Source organism: Copadichromis virginalis, linkage group LG3, assembly GCF_057382275.1.
Source record: "Copadichromis virginalis isolate Kocher_CV1m ecotype Utaka linkage group LG3, C_Virginalis_male_GT1.1, whole genome shotgun sequence".
NCBI classification, from domain to species: Eukaryota; Metazoa; Chordata; class Actinopteri; order Cichliformes; family Cichlidae; genus Copadichromis; species Copadichromis virginalis.
Genome location: NC_140620.1, coordinates 58,390,883 through 58,411,849, shown reverse-complemented (window position 1 = coordinate 58,411,849; position 20,967 = coordinate 58,390,883). Strand labels below are relative to the sequence as shown.

General features: G+C 58.7%; 5 non-coding genes and 5 pseudogenes across 5 annotated transcripts; all 10 read right to left on the bottom strand.

Moving 5' to 3' along the window:
• Window positions 1-209: 209 nt before the first annotated feature.
• On the bottom strand, window positions 210-328 carry LOC146715829 (5S ribosomal RNA; annotated as a pseudogene).
• A 3,075-nt stretch (window positions 329-3,403) lies between these two features.
• Window positions 3,404-3,522, bottom strand: LOC146715828 (5S ribosomal RNA; annotated as a pseudogene).
• A 699-nt stretch (window positions 3,523-4,221) lies between these two features.
• Window positions 4,222-4,340, bottom strand: LOC146715827 (5S ribosomal RNA). Its single transcript, XR_014919598.1, has one exon. It is a non-coding gene; the product is annotated as a 5S ribosomal RNA (ribosomal RNA).
• A 1,250-nt stretch (window positions 4,341-5,590) lies between these two features.
• Window positions 5,591-5,709, bottom strand: LOC146715826 (5S ribosomal RNA; annotated as a pseudogene).
• A 1,176-nt stretch (window positions 5,710-6,885) lies between these two features.
• Window positions 6,886-7,004, bottom strand: LOC146715825 (5S ribosomal RNA). The gene has a single exon (XR_014919597.1). It is a non-coding gene; the product is annotated as a 5S ribosomal RNA (ribosomal RNA).
• A 2,402-nt stretch (window positions 7,005-9,406) lies between these two features.
• LOC146715824 (5S ribosomal RNA) lies at window positions 9,407-9,525 on the bottom strand. The gene has a single exon (XR_014919596.1). It is a non-coding gene; the product is annotated as a 5S ribosomal RNA (ribosomal RNA).
• Window positions 9,526-11,728: 2,203 nt separating this feature from the next.
• On the bottom strand, window positions 11,729-11,847 carry LOC146715823 (5S ribosomal RNA). The gene has a single exon (XR_014919595.1). It is a non-coding gene; the product is annotated as a 5S ribosomal RNA (ribosomal RNA).
• A 4,037-nt stretch (window positions 11,848-15,884) lies between these two features.
• On the bottom strand, window positions 15,885-16,003 carry LOC146715822 (5S ribosomal RNA; annotated as a pseudogene).
• Window positions 16,004-16,702: 699 nt separating this feature from the next.
• LOC146715821 (5S ribosomal RNA) lies at window positions 16,703-16,821 on the bottom strand. The gene has a single exon (XR_014919594.1). It is a non-coding gene; the product is annotated as a 5S ribosomal RNA (ribosomal RNA).
• Window positions 16,822-18,115: 1,294 nt separating this feature from the next.
• On the bottom strand, window positions 18,116-18,234 carry LOC146715820 (5S ribosomal RNA; annotated as a pseudogene).
• Between the last annotated feature and the right edge of the window lie 2,733 nt (window positions 18,235-20,967).

The window sequence follows — 20,967 nt, the reverse complement described above, 5'->3', positions numbered from 1 at the left end:
CAGCCACAGGCCCTGGTGTGGTGTAAGTGGCCTCAGCCAGCAGCCACAGGCCCTGGTGTGGTGTAAGTGGCATCAGCTAGCAGCACAAGACATTGGAAAACAGCCAAAAGCAATGTCGTTAATGTGCCCTCATTAATGGGGAGCTGCTTTTGGTCTTTTAATACACCCCTTCTCTGGATCAAAAGCGGTTCAATGACATGAAAATGAAAGGCTTACAGCACCAGGTATTCCCAGGCAGTCTCCCATCCAAGTACTAACCAAGCCCAGGCCTGCTTAGCTTCCGAGATCAGACGAGGTCGGGCGTGCTCAGGGTGGTATGGCCGAAAGCTGCTGGCTCCAGCACAATGTCTCAATTTATGGATTCAAGTGATTAGGTGGCAAGTACCTGAAGTTACGAAGACAATCCTATAACCATACCTGCATGTTTGCATAATACCCTAACCCAAAGGCTCAGTTTGGCATTTATCCAACAGCACAGGCCCTGGATTGTTGAAGATGGCCTCAAGAACCAGCACAGGACCTGGTGTGTTTTACATGGCCACAGCAAGCAGCACAGGGCCTGGTTTGGTGAAGATGGCCTCAGCAAGCAGCCACAGGCCCTGGTTTGGTGTAAGTGGCCTCAGCCAGCAGCCACAGGCCCTGGTGTGGTGTAAGTGGCCTCAGCCAGCAGCCACAGGCCCTGGTGTGGTCTAAGTGGCCTCAGCCAGTGCCACAGGCCCTGGTGTGGTGTAAGTGGCCTGAGTAAGAGCCACAGGCCCTGGTGTGGTGTAAGTGGCCTCAGCCAGCAGCCACAGGCCCTGGTGTGGTGTAAGTGGCCTGAGCAAGTGCCACAGGCCCTGGTGTGGTGTAAGTGGCCTAAGCCAGAGCCACAGGCCCTGGTGTGGTGTAAGTGGCCTGAGCAAGAGCCACAGGGCCTGGTTTGGTGAAGATGGCCTCGGCCAGAAGCGCAGGGCCTGGTGTGATGTGAGTGGCCTGAGCAAGAGCCACAGGCCCTGGTGTGGTGTAAGTGGCCTCAGCCAGCAGCCACAGGCCCTGGTGTGGTGTAAGTCGCCTCAGCCAGAAGCCACAGGCACTGGTGTGGTGTAAGTGGCCTCAGCCAGCAGCAAAAGGGCCCTGGTGTGGTGTAAGTCGCCTCAGCCAGCAGCCACAGGCCCTGGTGTGGTGTAGATGGCCTCAGCCAGCAGCCACAGGCCCTGGTGTGGTGTAAGTGGCCTCAGCCAGCAGCCACAGGCCCTGGTGTGGTCTAAGTGGCCTCAGCCAGAAGCACAGGGCCTGGTGTGATATGAGTGGCCTCAGCAAGAGCCACAGGCCCTGGTGTGGTGTAAGTGGCCTGAGCAAGAGCCACAGGCCCTGGTGTGGTGTAAGTGGCCTGAGCAAGAGCCACAGGCCCTGGTGTGGTGTAGGTGGCCTCAGCCAGCAGCCACAGGCCCTGGTGTGGTGTAGGTGGCCTCAGCCAGCAGCCACAAGCCCTTGTGTGGTGTAAGTGGCCTCAGCCAGCAGCCACAGGCCCTGGTGTGGTGTAAGTGGCCTCGGCCAGTGCCACAGGCCCTGGTGTGGTGTAAGTGGCCTGAGCAAGAGCCACAGACCATGGTGTGGTGTAATTGGCCTCAATAGCAACTAAGGCCCTGGTGTGGTGTAAGTGGCCTCAGCCAGAGCCACAGGCCCTGATGTGGTGTAAGTGGCCCCAGCCGGTCACTCAGGCCCTGGTGTGGTGTAAGTGGCCTGAGCAAGAGCCACAGGCCCTGGTGTGGTGTAAGTGGCCTCAGCCAGCAGCCACAGGCCCTGGTGTGGTGTAAGTGGCCTGAGCAAGTGCCACAGGCCCTGGTGTGGTGTAAGTGGCCTGAGCAAGTGCCACAGGCCCTGGTGTGGTGTAAGTGGCCTCAATAGCAAATAAGGCCCTGGTGTGGTGTAAGTGGCCTGAGCAAGAACCACAGGGCCTGGTTTGGTGAAGATGGCCTCGGCCAGAAGCGCAGGGCCTGGTGTGATGTGAGTGGCCTGAGCAAGAGCCACAGGCCCTGGTGTGGTGTAAGTGGCCTCAGCCAGCAGCCACAGGCCCTGGTGTGGTGTAAGTGGCCTCAGCCAGAAGCCACAGGCACTGGTGTGGTGTAAGTGGCCTCAGCCAGCAGCAAAAGGGCCCTGGTGTGGTGTAGGTGGCCTCAGCCAGCAGCCACAGGCCCTGGTGTGGTGTAAGTGGCCTCAATAGCAACTAAGGCCCTGGTGTGGTGTAAGTGGCTTCAGCCAGCAGCCACAGGCCCTGGTGTGGTGTAAGTGGCCTCAGCCAGCAGCCACAGGCCCTGGTGTGGTGTAGGTGGCCTCAGCCAGCAGCCACAGGCCCTGGTGTGGTGTAAGTGGCCTCAATAGCAACTAAGGCCCTGGTGTGGTGTAAGTGGCTTCAGCCAGCAGCCACAGGCTCTGGTGTGGTGTAACTGGCCTCAGCCAGCAGCCACAGGCCCTGATGTGGTGTAAGTGGCCCCAGCCGGTCACTCAGGCCCTGGTGTGGTGTAGGTGGCATCAGCCAGCAGCCACAGGCCCTGGTGTGGTGTAAGTCGCCTCAGCCAGAAGCCACAGGCACTGGTGTGGTGTAAGTGGCCTCAGCCAGCAGCAAAAGGGCCCTGGTGTGGTGTAAGTCGCCTCAGCCAGCAGCCACAGGCCCTGGTGTGGTGTAGGTGGCCTCAGCCAGCAGCCACAGGCCCTGGTGTGGTGTAAGTGGCCTCAGCCAGCAGCCACAGGCCCTGTTGTGGTGTAAGTGGCCTCAGCCAGCAGCCACAGGCCCTGGTGTGGTGTAAGTGGCCTCAGCCAGTGCCACAGGCCCTGGTGTGGTGTAAGTGGCCTGAGCAAGAGCCACAGACCCTGGTGTGGTATAATTGGCCTCAGCCAGCAGCCACAGGCCCTGGTGTGGTGTAAGTCGCCTCAGACAGAAGCCACAGGCACTGGTGTGGTGTAAGTGGCCTCAGCCAGCAGCAAAAGGGCCCTGGTGTGGTATAAGTCGCCTCAGCCAGCAGCCACAGGCCCTGGTGTGGTGTAGGTGGCCTCAGCCAGCAGCCACAGGCCCTGGTGTGGTGTAAGTGGCCTGAGCAAGAGCCACATACCCTGGTGTGGTGTAATTGGCCTCAATAGCAACTAATGCCCTGGTGTGGTGTAAGTGGCCTCAGCCAGCAGCCACAGGCCCTGGTGTGGTGTAAGTGGCCTCAGCCAGAGCCACAGGCCCTGATGTGGTGTAAGTGGCCCCAGCCGGTCACTCAGGCCCTGGTGTGGTGTAGGTGGCATCAGCTAGCAGCACAAGACATTGGAAAACAGCCAAAAGCAATGTCGTTAATGTGCCCTCATTAATGGGCAGCTGCTTTTGGTCTTTTAATACACCCCTTCTCTGGATCAAAAGCGGTTCAATGACATTAAAATGAAAGGCTTACAGCACCAGGTATTCCCAGGCAGTCTCCTATCCAAGTACTAACCAAGCCCAGCCCTGCTCAGCTTCCGAGATCAGACGAGGTCGGGCGTGCTCAGGGTGGTATGGCCGTAAGCTGCTGGGCCCAGCACAATGTCTCAATTTATGGATTCAGGTGATTAGGTGGCAAGTACCTGAAGTTACGAAGACAATCCTATAACCCTACCTTCATGTTTGCATAATACCCTAACCCAAAGGCTCAGTTTAGCATTTATCCAACAGCACAGGCCCTAGATTGTTGAAGATGGCCTCAGGAACCAGCACAGGGCCTGGTGTGTTGTACATGGCCACAGCTAGCAGCACAGGGCCTGGTTTGGTGAAGATGGCCTCGGCCAGAAGCGCAGGGCCTGGTGTGATGTGAGTGGCCTGAGCAAGAGCCACAGGCCCTGGTGTGGTGTAATTGGCCTCAATAGCAACTAAGGCCCTGGTGTGGTGTAAGTGGCCTGAGCAAGAGCCACATACCCTGGTGTGGTGTAATTGGCCTCAATAGCAACTAAGGCCCTGGTGTGGTGTAGGTGGCCTCAGCCAGCAGCCACAGGCCCTGGTGTGGTGTAAGTGGCCTCAGCCAGAGCAACAGGCCCTGATGTGGTGTAAGTGGCCCCAGCCGGTCACTCAGGCCCTGGTGTGGTGTAGGTGGCATCAGCTAGCAGCACAAGACATTGGAAAACAGCCAAAAGCAATGTCGTTAATGTGCCCTCATTAATGGGGAGCTGCTTCTGGTCTTTTAATACACCCCTTCTCTGGATCAAAAGCGGTTCAATGACATGAAAATGAAAGGCTTACAGCACCAGGTATTCCCAGGCAGTCTCCCATCCAAGTACTAACCAAGCCCAGCCCTGCTTAGCTTCCGAGATCAGACGAGGTCGGGCGTGCTCAGGGTGGTATGGCCGTAAGCTGCTGGCCCCAGCACAATGTCTCAATTTATGGATTCAAGTGATTAGGTGGCAAGTACCTGAAGTTACGAAGACAATCCTATAACCATACCTGCATGTTTGCATAATACCCTAACCAAAAGGCTCAGTTTGGCATTTATCCAACAGCACAGGCCCTGGATTGTTGAAGATGGCCTCAAGAACCAGCACAGGACCTGGTGTGTTTTACATGGCCACAGCAAGCAGCACAGGGCCTGGTTTGGTGAAGATGGCCTCAGCAGGCAGCCACAGGCCCTGGTTTGGTGTAAGTGGCCTCAGCTAGCAGCCACAGGCCCTGGTGTGGTGTGAGTGGCCTCAGCCAGCAGCCACAGGCCCTGGTGTGGTCTAAGTGGCCTCAGCCAGTGCCACAGGCCCTGGTGTGGTGTAAGTGGCCTAAGCCAGAGCCACAGGCCCTGGTGTGGTGTAAGTGGCCTCAATAGCAAATAAGGCCCTGGTGTGGTGTAAGTGGCCTGAGCAAGAACCACAGGGCCTGGTTTGGTGAAGATGGCCTCGGCCAGAAGCGCAGGGCCTGGTGTGATGTGAGTGGCCTGAGCAAGAGCCACAGGCCCTGGTGTGGTGTAAGTGGCCTCATTCAGCAGCCACAGGCCCTGGTGTGGTGTAAGTGGCCTCAGCCAGGAGCCACATGCACTGGTGTGGTGTAAGTGGCCTCAGCCAGCAGCAAAAGGGCCCTGGTGTGGTGTAGGTGGCCTCAGCCAGCAGCCACAGGCCCTGGTGTGGTGTAAGTGGCATCAATAGCAACTAAGGCCCTGGTGTGGTGTAAGTGGCTTCAGCCAGCAGCCACAGGCCCTGGTGTGGTGTAAGTGGCCTCAGCCAGCAGCCACAGGCCCTGGTGTGGTGTAGGTGGCCTCAGCCAGCAGCCACAGGCCCTGGTGTGGTGTAAGTGGCCTCAATAGCAACTAAGGCCCTGGTGTGGTGTAAGTGGCCTCAGCCAGCAGCCACAGGCTCTGGTGTGGTGTAACTGGCCTCAGCCAGCAGCCACAGGCCCTGGTGTGGTGTAAGTGGCCTCAGCCAGAGCCACAGGCCCTGATGTGGTGTAAGTGGCCCCAGCCGGTCACTCAGGCCCTGGTGTGGTGTAGGTGGCATCAGCTAGCAGCACAAGACATTGGAAAACAGCCAAAAGCAGTGTCGTTAATGTGCCCTCATTAATGGGCAGCTGCTTTTGGTCTTTTAATACACCCCTTCTCTGGATCAAAAGCGGTTCAATGATATGAAAGGCTTACAGCAACAGGTATTCCCAGGCAGTCTCCCATCCAAGTACTAACCAAGCCCAGCCCTGCTTAGCTTCCGAGATCAGACGAGGTCAGGCGTGCTCACGGTGGTATGGCCGTAAGCTGCTGGCTCCAGCACAATGTCTCAATTTATGGATTCAAGTGATTAGGTGGCAAGTACCTGAAGTTACGAAGACAATGCTATAACCATACCTGCATGTTTGCATAATACCCTAACCCAAAGGCTCAGTTTGGCATTTATCCAACAGCACAGGCCCTGGATTGTTGAAGATGGCCTCAGGAACCAGCACAGGGCCTGGTGTGTTGTACATGGCCACAGCAAGGAGCACAGGGCCTGGTTTGGTGAAGATGGCCTCGGCCAGAAGCGCAGGGCCTGGTGTGGTGTAAGTCGCCTCAGCCAGAAGCCACAGGCACTGGTGTGGTGTAAGTGGCCTAAGCCAGAGCCACAGGCCCTGGTGTGGTGTAAGTGGCCTCAATAGCAAATAAGGCCCTGGTGTGGTGTAAGTGGCCTGAGCAAGAACCACAGGGCCTGGTTTGGTGAAGATGGCCTCGGCCAGAAGCGCAGGGCCTGGTGTGATGTGAGTGGCCTGAGCAAGAGCCACAGGCCCTGGTGTGGTGTAAGTGGCCTCATTCAGCAGCCACAGGCCCTGGTGTGGTGTAAGTGGCCTCAGCCAGGAGCCACATGCACTGGTGTGGTGTAAGTGGCCTCAGCCAGCAGCAAAAGGGCCCTGGTGTGGTGTAGGTGGCCTCAGCCAGCAGCCACAGGCCCTGGTGTGGTGTAAGTGGCATCAATAGCAACTAAGGCCCTGGTGTGGTGTAAGTGGCTTCAGCCAGCAGCCACAGGCCCTGGTGTGGTGTAAGTGGCCTCAGCCAGCAGCCACAGGCCCTGGTGTGGTGTAGGTGGCCTCAGCCAGCAGCCACAGGCCCTGGTGTGGTGTAAGTGGCCTCAATAGCAACTAAGGCCCTGGTGTGGTGTAAGTGGCTTCAGCCAGCAGCCACAGGCTCTGGTGTGGTGTAACTGGCCTCAGCCAGCAGCCACAGGCCCTGGTGTGGTGTAAGTGGCCTCAGCCAGAGCCACAGGCCCTGATGTGGTGTAAGTGGCCCCAGCCGGTCACTCAGGCCCTGGTGTGGTGTAGGTGGCATCAGCTAGCAGCACAAGACATTGGAAAACAGCCAAAAGCAGTGTCGTTAATGTGCCCTCATTAATGGGCAGCTGCTTTTGGTCTTTTAATACACCCCTTCTCTGGATCAAAAGCGGTTCAATGACATGAAAATGAAAGGCTTACAGCACCAGGTATTCCCAGGCAGTCTCCCATCCAAGTACTAACCAAGCCCAGCCCTGCTTAGCTTCCGAGATCAGACGAGGTCGGGCGTGCTCAGGGTGGTATGGCCGTAAGCTGCTGGCTCCAGCACAATGTCTCAATTTATGGATTCAAGTGATTAGGTGGCAAGTACCTGAAGTTACGAAGACAATGCTATAACCATACCTGCATGTTTGCATAATACCCTAACCCAAAGGCTCAGTTTGGCATTTATCCAACAGCACAGGCCCTGGATTGTTGAAGATGGCCTCAGGAACCAGCACAGGGCCTGGTGTGTTGTACATGGCCACAGCAAGGAGCACAGGGCCTGGTTTGGTGAAGATGGCCTCGGCCAGAAGCGCAGGGCCTGGTGTGATGTGAGTGGCCTGAGCAAGAGCCACAGGCCTTGGTGTGGTGTAAGTGGCCTCAGCCAGCAGCCACAGGCCCTGGTGTGGTGTAAGTCGCCTCAGCCAGAAGCCACAGGCACTGGTGTGGTGTAAGTGGCCTCAGCCAGCAGCCACAGGCCCTGGTGTGGTGTAGGTGGCCTCAGCCAGCAGCCACAGGCCCTGGTGTGGTGTAGGTGGCCTCAGCCAGCAGCCACAGGCCCTGGTGTGGTGTAAGTGGCCTCAGCCAGCAGCCACAGGCCCTGGTGTGGTGTAAGTGGCCTGAGCAAGAGCCACAGGCCCTGGTGTGGTGTAAGTGGCCTCAGCCAGCAGCCACAGGCCCTGGTGTGGTGTAAGTGGCCTGAGCAAGTGCCACAGGCCCTGGTGTGGTGTAAGTGGCCTGAGCAAGTGCCACAGGCCCTGGTGTGGTGTAAGTGGCCTCAATAGCAAATAAGGCCCTGGTGTGGTGTAAGTGGCCTGAGCAAGAACCACAGGGCCTGGTTTGGTGAAGATGGCCTCGGCCAGAAGCGCAGGGCCTGGTGTGATGTGAGTGGCCTGAGCAAGAGCCACAGGCCCTGGTGTGGTGTAAGTGGCCTCAGCCAGCAGCCACAGGCCCTGGTGTGGTGTAAGTGGCCTCAGCCAGCAGCCACAGGCACTGGTGTGGTGTAAGTGGCCTCAGCCAGCAGCAAAAGGGCCCTGGTGTGGTGTACGTGGCCTCAGCCAGCAGCCACAGGCCCTGGTGTGGTGTAAGTGGCCTCAATAGCAACTAAGGCCCTGGTGTGGTGTAAGTGGCTTCAGCCAGCAGCCACAGGCCCTGGTGTGGTGTAAGTGGCCTCAGCCAGCAGCCACAGGCCCTGGTGTGGTGTAGGTGGCCTCAGCCAGCAGCCACAGGCCCTGGTGTGGTGTAAGTGGCCTCAGCCAGCAGCCACAGGCCCTGGTGTGGTGTAAGTGGCTTCAGCCAGCAGCCACAGGCTCTGGTGTGGTGTAACTGGCCTCAGCCAGCAGCCACAGGCCCTGATGTGGTGTAAGTGGCCCCAGCCGGTCACTCAGGCCCTGGTGTGGTGTAGGTGGCATCAGCCAGCAGCCACAGGCCCTGGTGTGGTGTAAGTCGCCTCAGCCAGAGCCACAGGCCCTGGTGTGTTGTACATGGCCACAGCAAGGAGCACAGGGCCTGGTTTGGTGAAGATGGCCTCGGCCAGAAGCGCAGGGCCTGGTGTGGTGTAAGTCGCCTCAGCCAGAAGCCACAGGCACTGGTGTGGTGTAAGTGGCCTAAGCCAGAGCCACAGGCCCTGGTGTGGTGTAAGTGGCCTCAATAGCAAATAAGGCCCTGGTGTGGTGTAAGTGGCCTGAGCAAGAACCACAGGGCCTGGTTTGGTGAAGATGGCCTCGGCCAGAAGCGCAGGGCCTGGTGTGATGTGAGTGGCCTGAGCAAGAGCCACAGGCCCTGGTGTGGTGTAAGTGGCCTCATTCAGCAGCCACAGGCCCTGGTGTGGTGTAAGTGGCCTCAGCCAGGAGCCACATGCACTGGTGTGGTGTAAGTGGCCTCAGCCAGCAGCAAAAGGGCCCTGGTGTGGTGTAGGTGGCCTCAGCCAGCAGCCACAGGCCCTGGTGTGGTGTAAGTGGCATCAATAGCAACTAAGGCCCTGGTGTGGTGTAAGTGGCTTCAGCCAGCAGCCACAGGCCCTGGTGTGGTGTAAGTGGCCTCAGCCAGCAGCCACAGGCCCTGGTGTGGTGTAGGTGGCCTCAGCCAGCAGCCACAGGCCCTGGTGTGGTGTAAGTGGCCTCAATAGCAACTAAGGCCCTGGTGTGGTGTAAGTGGCTTCAGCCAGCAGCCACAGGCTCTGGTGTGGTGTAACTGGCCTCAGCCAGCAGCCACAGGCCCTGGTGTGGTGTAAGTGGCCTCAGCCAGAGCCACAGGCCCTGATGTGGTGTAAGTGGCCCCAGCCGGTCACTCAGGCCCTGGTGTGGTGTAGGTGGCATCAGCTAGCAGCACAAGACATTGGAAAACAGCCAAAAGCAGTGTCGTTAATGTGCCCTCATTAATGGGCAGCTGCTTTTGGTCTTTTAATACACCCCTTCTCTGGATCAAAAGCGGTTCAATGACATGAAAATGAAAGGCTTACAGCACCAGGTATTCCCAGGCAGTCTCCCATCCAAGTACTAACCAAGCCCAGCCCTGCTTAGCTTCCGAGATCAGACGAGGTCGGGCGTGCTCAGGGTGGTATGGCCGTAAGCTGCTGGCGCCAGCACAATGTCTCAATTTATGGATTCAAGTGATTAGGTGGCAAGTACCTGAAGTTACGAAGACAATGCTATAACCATACCTGCATGTTTGCATAATACCCTAACCCAAAGGCTCAGTTTGGCATTTATCCAACAGCACAGGCCCTGGATTGTTGAAGATGGCCTCAGGAACCAGCACAGGGCCTGGTGTGTTGTACATGGCCACAGCAAGGAGCACAGGGCCTGGTTTGGTGAAGATGGCCTCGGCCAGAAGCGCAGGGCCTGGTGTGATGTGAGTGGCCTGAGCAAGAGCCACAGGCCTTGGTGTGGTGTAAGTGGCCTCAGCCAGCAGCCACAGGCCCTGGTGTGGTGTAAGTCGCCTCAGCCAGAAGCCACAGGCACTGGTGTGGTGTAAGTGGCCTCAGCCAGCAGCCACAGGCCCTGGTGTGGTGTAGGTGGCCTCAGCCAGCAGCCACAGGCCCTGGTGTGGTGTAGGTGGCCTCAGCCAGCAGCCACAGGCCCTGGTGTGGTGTAAGTGGCCTGAGCAAGAGCCACAGGCCCTGGTGTGGTGTAAGTGGCCTCAGCCAGCAGCCACAGGCCCTGGTGTGGTGTAAGTGGCCTGAGCAAGTGCCACAGGCCCTGGTGTGGTGTAAGTGGCCTGAGCAAGTGCCACAGGCCCTGGTGTGGTGTAAGTGGCCTCAATAGCAAATAAGGCCCTGGTGTGGTGTAAGTGGCCTGAGCAAGAACCACAGGGCCTGGTTTGGTGAAGATGGCCTCGGCCAGAAGCGCAGGGCCTGGTGTGATGTGAGTGGCCTGAGCAAGAGCCACAGGCCCTGGTGTGGTGTAAGTGGCCTCAGCAAGCAGCCACAGGCCCTGGTGTGGTGTAAGTGGCCTCAGCCAGAAGCCACAGGCACTGGTGTGGTGTAAGTGGCCTCAGCCAGCAGCAAAAGGGCCCTGGTGTGGTGTAGGTGGCCTCAGCCAGCAGCCACAGGCCCTGGTGTGGTGTAAGTGGCCTCAATAGCAACTAAGGCCCTGGTGTGGTGTAAGTGGCTTCAGCCAGCAGCCACAGGCCCTGGTGTGGTGTAGGTGGCCTCAGCCAGCAGCCACAGGCCCTGGTGTGGTGTAAGTGGCCTCAATAGCAACTAAGGCCCTGGTGTGGTGTAAGTGGCTTCAGCCAGCAGCCACAGGCTCTGGTGTGGTGTAACTGGCCTCAGCCAGCAGCCACAGGCCCTGATGTGGTGTAAGTGGCCCCAGCCGGTCACTCAGGCCCTGGTGTGGTGTAGGTGGCATCAGCCAGCAGCCACAGGCCCTGGTGTGGTGTAAGTCGCCTCAGCCAGAAGCCACAGGCACTGGTGTGGTGTAAGTGGCCTAAGCCAGAGCCACAGGCCCTGGTGTGGTGTAAGTGGCCTCAATAGCAAATAAGGCCCTGGTGTGGTGTAAGTGGCCTGAGCAAGAACCACAGGGCCTGGTTTGGTGAAGATGGCCTCGGCCAGAAGCGCAGGGCCTGGTGTGATGTGAGTGGCCTGAGCAAGAGCCACAGGCCCTGGTGTGGTGTAAGTGGCCTCATTCAGCAGCCACAGGCCCTGGTGTGGTGTAAGTGGCCTCAGCCAGGAGCCACATGCACTGGTGTGGTGTAAGTGGCCTCAGCCAGCAGCAAAAGGGCCCTGGTGTGGTGTAGGTGGCCTCAGCCAGCAGCCACAGGCCCTGGTGTGGTGTAAGTGGCATCAATAGCAACTAAGGCCCTGGTGTGGTGTAAGTGGCTTCAGCCAGCAGCCACAGGCCCTGGTGTGGTGTAAGTGGCCTCAGCCAGCAGCCACAGGCCCTGGTGTGGTGTAGGTGGCCTCAGCCAGCAGCCACAGGCCCTGGTGTGGTGTAAGTGGCCTCAATAGCAACTAAGGCCCTGGTGTGGTGTAAGTGGCTTCAGCCAGCAGCCACAGGCTCTGGTGTGGTGTAACTGGCCTCAGCCAGCAGCCACAGGCCCTGGTGTGGTGTAAGTGGCCTCAGCCAGAGCCACAGGCCCTGATGTGGTGTAAGTGGCCCCAGCCGGTCACTCAGGCCCTGGTGTGGTGTAGGTGGCATCAGCTAGCAGCACAAGACATTGGAAAACAGCCAAAAGCAGTGTCGTTAATGTGCCCTCATTAATGGGCAGCTGCTTTTGGTCTTTTAATACACCCCTTCTCTGGATCAAAAGCGGTTCAATGACATGAAAATGAAAGGCTTACAGCACCAGGTATTCCCAGGCAGTCTCCCATCCAAGTACTAACCAAGCCCAGCCCTGCTTAGCTTCCGAGATCAGACGAGGTCGGGCGTGCTCAGGGTGGTATGGCCGTAAGCTGCTGGCTCCAGCACAATGTCTCAATTTATGGATTCAAGTGATTAGGTGGCAAGTACCTGAAGTTACGAAGACAATGCTATAACCATACCTGCATGTTTGCATAATACCCTAACCCAAAGGCTCAGTTTGGCATTTATCCAACAGCACAGGCCCTGGATTGTTGAAGATGGCCTCAGGAACCAGCACAGGGCCTGGTGTGTTGTACATGGCCACAGCAAGGAGCACAGGGCCTGGTTTGGTGAAGATGGCCTCGGCCAGAAGCGCAGGGCCTGGTGTGATGTGAGTGGCCTGAGCAAGAGCCACAGGCCTTGGTGTGGTGTAAGTGGCCTCAGCCAGCAGCCACAGGCCCTGGTGTGGTGTAAGTCGCCTCAGCCAGAAGCCACAGGCACTGGTGTGGTGTAAGTGGCCTCAGCCAGCAGCCACAGGCCCTGGTGTGGTGTAGGTGGCCTCAGCCAGCAGCCACAGGCCCTGGTGTGGTGTAGGTGGCCTCAGCCAGCAGCCACAGGCCCTGGTGTGGTGTAAGTGGCCTCAGCCAGCAGCCACAGGCCCTGGTGTGGTGTAAGTGGCCTGAGCAATAGCCACAGGCCCTGGTGTGGTGTAAGTGGCCTCAGCCAGCAGCCACAGGCCCTGGTGTGGTGTAAGTGGCCTGAGCAAGTGCCACAGGCCCTGGTGTGGTGTAAGTGGCCTGAGCAAGTGCCACAGGCCCTGGTGTGGTGTAAGTGGCCTCAATAGCAAATAAGGCCCTGGTGTGGTGTAAGTGGCCTGAGCAAGAACCACAGGGCCTGGTTTGGTGAAGATGGCCTCGGCCAGAAGCGCAGGGCCTGGTGTGATGTGAGTGGCCTGAGCAAGAGCCACAGGCCCTGGTGTGGTGTAAGTGGCCTCAGCCAGCAGCCACAGGCCCTGGTGTGGTGTAAGTGGCCTCAGCCAGAAGCCACAGGCACTGGTGTGGTGTAAGTGGCCTCAGCCAGCAGCAAAAGGGCCCTGGTGTGGTGTAGGTGGCCTCAGCCAGCAGCCACAGGCCCTGGTGTGGTGTAAGTGGCCTCAATAGCAACTAAGGCCCTGGTGTGGTGTAAGTGGCTTCAGCCAGCAGCCACAGGCCCTGGTGTGGTGTAGGTGGCCTCAGCCAGCAGCCACAGGCCCTGGTGTGGTGTAAGTGGCCTCAATAGCAACTAAGGCCCTGGTGTGGTGTAAGTGGCTTCAGCCAGCAGCCACAGGCTCTGGTGTGGTGTAACTGGCCTCAGCCAGCAGCCACAGGCCCTGATGTGGTGTAAGTGGCCCCAGCCGGTCACTCAGGCCCTGGTGTGGTGTAGGTGGCATCAGCCAGCAGCCACAGGCCCTGGTGTGGTGTAAGTCGCCTCAGCCAGAAGCCACAGGCACTGGTGTGGTGTAAGTGGCCTCAGCCAGCAGCAAAAGGGCCCTGGTGTGGTGTAAGTCGCCTCAGCCAGCAGCCACAGGCCCTGGTGTGGTGTAGGTGGCCTCAGCCAGCAGCCACAGGCCCTGGTGTGGTGTAAGTGGCCTCAGCCAGCAGCCACAGGCCCTGTTGTGGTGTAAGTGGCCTCAGCCAGCAGCCACAGGCCCTGGTGTGGTGTAAGTGGCCTCAGCCAGTGCCACAGGCCCTGGTGTGGTGTAAGTGGCCTGAGCAAGAGCCACAGACCCTGGTGTGGTATAATTGGCCTCAGCCAGCAGCCACAGGCCCTGGTGTGGTGTAAGTCGCCTCAGACAGAAGCCACAGGCACTGGTGTGGTGTAAGTGGCCTCAGCCAGCAGCAAAAGGGCCCTGGTGTGGTATAAGTCGCCTCAGCCAGCAGCCACAGGCCCTGGTGTGGTGTAAGTGGCCTGAGCAAGAGCCACAGACCCTGGTGTGGTATAATTGGCCTCAGCCAGCAGCCACAGGCCCTGGTGTGGTGTAAGTCGCCTCAGACAGAAGCCACAGGCACTGGTGTGGTGTAAGTGGCCTCAGCCAGCAGCAAAAGGGCCCTGGTGTGGTATAAGTCGCCTCAGCCAGCAGCCACAGGCCCTGGTGTGGTGCAGGTGGCCTCAGCCAGCAGCCACAGGCCCTGGTGTGGTGTAGGTGGCCTCAGCCAGCAGCCACAGGCCCTGGTGTGGTGTAGGTGGCCTCAGCCAGCAGCCACAGGCCCTGGTGTGGTGTAAGTGGCCTCAGCCAGCAGCCACAGGCCCTGGTGTGGTGTAAGTGGCCTGAGCAATAGCCACAGGCCCTGGTGTGGTGTAAGTGGCCTCAGCCAGCAGCCACAGGCCCTGGTGTGGTGTAAGTGGCCTGAGCAAGTGCCACAGGCCCTGGTGTGGTGTAAGTGGCCTGAGCAAGTGCCACAGGCCCTGGTGTGGTGTAAGTGGCCTCAATAGCAAATAAGGCCCTGGTGTGGTGTAAGTGGCCTGAGCAAGAACCACAGGGCCTGGTTTGGTGAAGATGGCCTCGGCCAGAAGCGCAGGGCCTGGTGTGATGTGAGTGGCCTGAGCAAGAGCCACAGGCCCTGGTGTGGTGTAAGTGGCCTCAGCCAGCAGCCACAGGCCCTGGTGTGGTGTAAGTGGCCTCAGCCAGAAGCCACAGGCACTGGTGTGGTGTAAGTGGCCTCAGCCAGCAGCAAAAGGGCCCTGGTGTGGTGTAGGTGGCCTCAGCCAGCAGCCACAGGCCCTGGTGTGGTGTAAGTGGCCTCAATAGCAACTAAGGCCCTGGTGTGGTGTAAGTGGCTTCAGCCAGCAGCCACAGGCCCTGGTGTGGTGTAGGTGGCCTCAGCCAGCAGCCACAGGCCCTGGTGTGGTGTAAGTGGCCTCAATAGCAACTAAGGCCCTGGTGTGGTGTAAGTGGCTTCAGCCAGCAGCCACAGGCTCTGGTGTGGTGTAACTGGCCTCAGCCAGCAGCCACAGGCCCTGATGTGGTGTAAGTGGCCCCAGCCGGTCACTCAGGCCCTGGTGTGGTGTAGGTGGCATCAGCCAGCAGCCACAGGCCCTGGTGTGGTGTAAGTCGCCTCAGCCAGAAGCCACAGGCACTGGTGTGGTGTAAGTGGCCTCAGCCAGCAGCAAAAGGGCCCTGGTGTGGTGTAAGTCGCCTCAGCCAGCAGCCACAGGCCCTGGTGTGGTGTAGGTGGCCTCAGCCAGCAGCCACAGGCCCTGGTGTGGTGTAAGTGGCCTCAGCCAGCAGCCACAGGCCCTGTTGTGGTGTAAGTGGCCTCAGCCAGCAGCCACAGGCCCTGGTGTGGTGTAAGTGGCCTCAGCCAGTGCCACAGGCCCTGGTGTGGTGTAAGTGGCCTGAGCAAGAGCCACAGACCCTGGTGTGGTATAATTGGCCTCAGCCAGCAGCCACAGGCCCTGGTGTGGTGTAAGTCGCCTCAGACAGAAGCCACAGGCACTGGTGTGGTGTAAGTGGCCTCAGCCAGCAGCAAAAGGGCCCTGGTGTGGTATAAGTCGCCTCAGCCAGCAGCCACAGGCCCTGGTGTGGTGTAAGTGGCCTGAGCAAGAGCCACAGACCCTGGTGTGGTATAATTGGCCTCAGCCAGCAGCCACAGGCCCTGGTGTGGTGTAAGTCGCCTCAGACAGAAGCCACAGGCACTGGTGTGGTGTAAGTGGCCTCAGCCAGCAGCAAAAGGGCCCTGGTGTGGTATAAGTCGCCTCAGCCAGCAGCCACAGGCCCTGGTGTGGTGCAGGTGGCCTCAGCCAGCAGCCACAGGCCCTGGTGTGGTGTAAGTGGCCTGAGCAAGAGCCACATACCCTGGTGTGGTGTAATTGGCCTCAATAGCAACTAATGCCCTGGTGTGGTGTAAGTGGCCTCAGCCAGCAGCCACAGGCCCTGGTGTGGTGTAAGTGGCCTCAGCCAGAGCCACAGGCCCTGATGTGGTGTAAGTGGCCCCAGCCGGTCACTCAGGCCCTGGTGTGGTGTAGGTGGCATCAGCTAGCAGCACAAGACATTGGAAAACAGCCAAAAGCAATGTCGTTAATGTGCCCTCATTAATGGGCAGCTGCTTTTGGTCTTTTAATACACCCCTTCTCTGGATCAAAAGCGGTTCAATGACATTAAAATGAAAGGCTTACAGCACCAGGTATTCCCAGGCAGTCTCCTATCCAAGTACTAACCAAGCCCAGCCCTGCTCAGCTTCCGAGATCAGACGAGGTCGGGCGTGCTCAGGGTGGTATGGCCGTAAGCTGCTGGGCCCAGCACAATGTCTCAATTTATGGATTCAGGTGATAAGGTGGCAAGTACCTGAAGTTACGAAGACAATCCTATAACCCTACCTTCATGTTTGCATAATACCCTAACCCAAAGGCTCAGTTTAGCATTTATCCAACAGCACAGGCCCTGGATTGTTGAAGATGGCCTCAGGAACCAGCACAGGGCCTGGTGTGTTGTACATGGCCACAGCTAGCAGCACAGGGCCTGGTTTGGTGAAGATGGCCTCGGCCAGAAGCGCAGGGCCTGGTGTGATGTGAGTGGCCTGAGCAAGAGCCACAGGCCCTGGTGTGGTGTAATTGGCCTCAATAGCAACTAAGGCCCTGGTGTGGTGTAAGTGGCCTGAGCAAGAGCCACATACCCTGGTGTGGTGTAATTGGCCTCAATAGCAACTAAGGCCCTGGTGTGGTGTAGGTGGCCTCAGCCAGCAGCCACAGGCCCTGGTGTGGTGTAAGTGGCCTCAGCCAGAGCAACAGGCCCTGATGTGGTGTAAGTGGCCCCAGCCGGTCACTCAGGCCCTGGTGTGGTGTAGGTGGCATCAGCTAGCAGCACAAGACATTGGAAAACAGCCAAAAGCAATGTCGTTAATGTGCCCTCATTAATGGGGAGCTGCTTCTGGTCTTTTAATACACCCCTTCTCTGGATCAAAAGCGGTTCAATGACATGAAAATGAAAGGCTTACAGCACCAGGTATTCCCAGGCAGTCTCCCATCCAAGTACTAACCAAGCCCAGCCCTGCTTAGCTTCCGAGATCAGACGAGGTCGGGCGTGCTCAGGGTGGTATGGCCGTAAGCTGCTGGCCCCAGCACAATGTCTCAATTTATGGATTCAAGTGATTAGGTGGCAAGTACCTGAAGTTACGAAGACAATCCTATAACCATACCTGCATGTTTGCATAATACCCTAACCAAAAGGCTCAGTTTGGCATTTATCCAACAGCACAGGCCCTGGATTGTTGAAGATGGCCTCAAGAACCAGCACAGGACCTGGTGTGTTTTACATGGCCACAGCAAGCAGCACAGGGCCTGGTTTGGTGAAGATGGCCTCAGCAGGCAGCCACAGGCCCTGGTTTGGTGTAAGTGGCCTCAGCTAGCAGCCACAGGCCCTGGTGTGGTGTGAGTGGCCTCAGCCAGCAGCCACAGGCCCTGGTGTGGTCTAAGTGGCCTCAGCCAGTGCCACAGGCCCTGGTGTGGTGTAAGTGGCCTAAGCCAGAGCCACAGGCCCTGGTGTGGTGTAAGTGGCCTCAATAGCAAATAAGGCCCTGGTGTGGTGTAAGTGGCCTGAGCAAGAACCACAGGGCCTGGTTTGGTGAAGATGGCCTCGGCCAGAAGCGCAGGGCCTGGTGTGATGTGAGTGGCCTGAGCAAGAGCCACAGGCCCTGGTGTGGTGTAAGTGGCCTCATTCAGCAGCCACAGGCCCTGGTGTGGTGTAAGTGGCCTCAGCCAGGAGCCACATGCACTGGTGTGGTGTAAGTGGCCTCAGCCAGCAGCAAAAGGGCCCTGGTGTGGTGTAGGTGGCCTCAGCCAGCAGCCACAGGCCCTGGTGTGGTGTAAGTGGCATCAATAGCAACTAAGGCCCTGGTGTGGTGTAGGTGGCCTCAGCCAGCAGCCACAGGCCCTGGTGTGGTGTAAGTGGCCTCAGCCAGAGCAACAGGCCCTGATGTGGTGTAAGTGGCCCCAGCCGGTCACTCAGGCCCTGGTGTGGTGTAGGTGGCATCAGCTAGCAGCCACAGGCCCTGGTGTGGTGTAAGTGGCCTCAGCCAGTGCCACAGGCCCTGGTGTGGTGTAAGTGGCCTGAGCAAGAGCCACAGACCCTGGTGTGGTGTAATTGGCCTCAATAGCAACTAAGGCCCTGGTGTGGTGTAGGTGGCCTCAGCCAGCAGCCACAGGCCCTGGTGTGGTGTAAGTGGCCTCAGCCAGCAGCCACAGGCCCTGGTGTGGTGTAAGTGGCATCAGCTAGCAGCACAAGACATTGGAAAACAGCCAAAAGCAATGTCGTTAATGTGCCCTCATTAATGGGGAGCTGCTTTTGGTCTTTTAATACACCCCTTCTCTGGATCAAAAGCGGTTCAATGACATGAAAATGAAAGGCTTACAGCACCAGGTATTCCCAGGCAGTCTCCCATCCAAGTACTAACCAAGCCCAGGCCTGCTTAGCTTCCGAGATCAGACGAGGTCGGGCGTGCTCACGGTGGTATGGCCGAAAGCTGCTGGCTCCAGCACAATGTCTCAATTTATGGATTCAAGTGATTAGGTGGCAAGTACCTGAAGTTACGAAGACAATCCTATAACCATACCTGCATGTTTGCATAATACCCTAACCCAAAGGCTCAGTTTGGCATTTATCCAACAGCACAGGCCCTGGATTGTTGAAGATGGCCTCAAGAACCAGCACAGGACCTGGTGTGTTTTACATGGCCACAGCAAGCAGCACAGGGCCTGGTTTGGTGAAGATGGCCTCAGCAAGCAGCCACAGGCCCTGGTTTGGTGTAAGTGGCCTCAGCCAGCAGCCACAGGCCCTGGTGTGGTGTAAGTGGCCTCAGCCAGCAGCCACAGGCCCTGGTGTGGTCTAAGTGGCCTCAGCCAGTGCCACAGGCCCTGGTGTGGTGTAAGTGGCCTGAGTAAGAGCCACAGGCCCTGGTGTGGTGTAAGTGGCCTCAGCCAGCAGCCACAGGCCCTGGTGTGGTGTAAGTGGCCTGAGCAAGTGCCACAGGCCCTGGTGTGGTGTAAGTGGCCTAAGCCAGAGCCACAGGCCCTGGTGTGGTGTAAGTGGCCTGAGCAAGAGCCACAGGGCCTGGTTTGGTGAAGATGGCCTCGGCCAGAAGCGCAGGGCCTGGTGTGATGTGAGTGGCCTGAGCAAGAGCCACAGGCCCTGGTGTGGTGTAAGTGGCCTCAGCCAGCAGCCACAGGCCCTGGTGTGGTGTAAGTCGCCTCAGCCAGAAGCCACAGGCACTGGTGTGGTGTAAGTGGCCTCAGCCAGCAGCAAAAGGGCCCTGGTGTGGTGTAAGTCGCCTCAGCCAGCAGCCACAGGCCCTGGTGTGGTGTAGATGGCCTCAGCCAGCAGCCACAGGCCCTGGTGTGGTGTAAGTGGCCTCAGCCAGCAGCCACAGGCCCTGGTGTGGTCTAAGTGGCCTCAGCCAGAAGCACAGGGCCTGGTGTGATATGAGTGGCCTCAGCAAGAGCCACAGGCCCTGGTGTGGTGTAAGTGGCCTGAGCAAGAGCCACAGGCCCTGGTGTGGTGTAAGTGGCCTGAGCAAGAGCCACAGGCCCTGGTGTGGTGTAGGTGGCCTCAGCCAGCAGCCACAGGCCCTGGTGTGGTGTAGGTGGCCTCAGCCAGCAGCCACAAGCCCTTGTGTGGTGTAAGTGGCCTCAGCCAGCAGCCACAGGCCCTGGTGTGGTGTAAGTGGCCTCGGCCAGTGCCACAGGCCCTGGTGTGGTGTAAGTGGCCTGAGCAAGAGCCACAGACCATGGTGTGGTGTAATTGGCCTCAATAGCAACTAAGGCCCTGGTGTGGTGTAAGTGGCCTCAGCCAGAGCCACAGGCCCTGATGTGGTGTAAGTGGCCCCAGCCGGTCACTCAGGCCCTGGTGTGGTGTAAGTGGCCTGAGCAAGAGCCACAGGCCCTGGTGTGGTGTAAGTGGCCTCAGCCAGCAGCCACAGGCCCTGGTGTGGTGTAAGTGGCCTGAGCAAGTGCCACAGGCCCTGGTGTGGTGTAAGTGGCCTGAGCAAGTGCCACAGGCCCTGGTGTGGTGTAAGTGGCCTCAATAGCAAATAAGGCCCTGGTGTGGTGTAAGTGGCCTGAGCAAGAACCACAGGGCCTGGTTTGGTGAAGATGGCCTCGGCCAGAAGCGCAGGGCCTGGTGTGATGTGAGTGGCCTGAGCAAGAGCCACAGGCCCTGGTGTGGTGTAAGTGGCCTCAGCCAGCAGCCACAGGCCCTGGTGTGGTGTAAGTGGCCTCAGCCAGAAGCCACAGGCACTGGTGTGGTGTAAGTGGCCTCAGCCAGCAGCAAAAGGGCCCTGGTGTGGTGTAGGTGGCCTCAGCCAGCAGCCACAGGCCCTGGTGTGGTGTAAGTGGCCTCAATAGCAACTAAGGCCCTGGTGTGGTGTAAGTGGCTTCAGCCAGCAGCCACAGGCCCTGGTGTGGTGTAAGTGGCCTCAGCCAGCAGCCACAGGCCCTGGTGTGGTGTAGGTGGCCTCAGCCAGCAGCCACAGGCCCTGGTGTGGTGTAAGTGGCCTCAATAGCAACTAAGGCCCTGGTGTGGTGTAAGTGGCTTCAGCCAGCAGCCACAGGCTCTGGTGTGGTGTAACTGGCCTCAGCCAGCAGCCACAGGCCCTGATGTGGTGTAAGTGGCCCCAGCCGGTCACTCAGGCCCTGGTGTGGTGTAGGTGGCATCAGCCAGCAGCCACAGGCCCTGGTGTGGTGTAAGTCGCCTCAGCCAGAAGCCACAGGCACTGGTGTGGTGTAAGTGGCCTCAGCCAGCAGCAAAAGGGCCCTGGTGTGGTGTAAGTCGCCTCAGCCAGCAGCCACAGGCCCTGGTGTGGTGTAGGTGGCCTCAGCCAGCAGCCACAGGCCCTGGTGTGGTGTAAGTGGCCTCAGCCAGCAGCCACAGGCCCTGTTGTGGTGTAAGTGGCCTCAGCCAGCAGCCACAGGCCCTGGTGTGGTGTAAGTGGCCTCAGCCAGTGCCACAGGCCCTGGTGTGGTGTAAGTGGCCTGAGCAAGAGCCACAGACCCTGGTGTGGTATAATTGGCCTCAGCCAGCAGCCACAGGCCCTGGTGTGGTGTAAGTCGCCTCAGACAGAAGCCACAGGCACTGGCGTGGTGTAAGTGGCCTCAGCCAGCAGCAAAAGGGCCCTGGTGTGGTATAAGTCGCCTCAGCCAGCAGCCACAGGCCCTGGTGTGGTGTAGGTGGCCTCAGCCAGCAGCCACAGGCCCTGGTGTGGT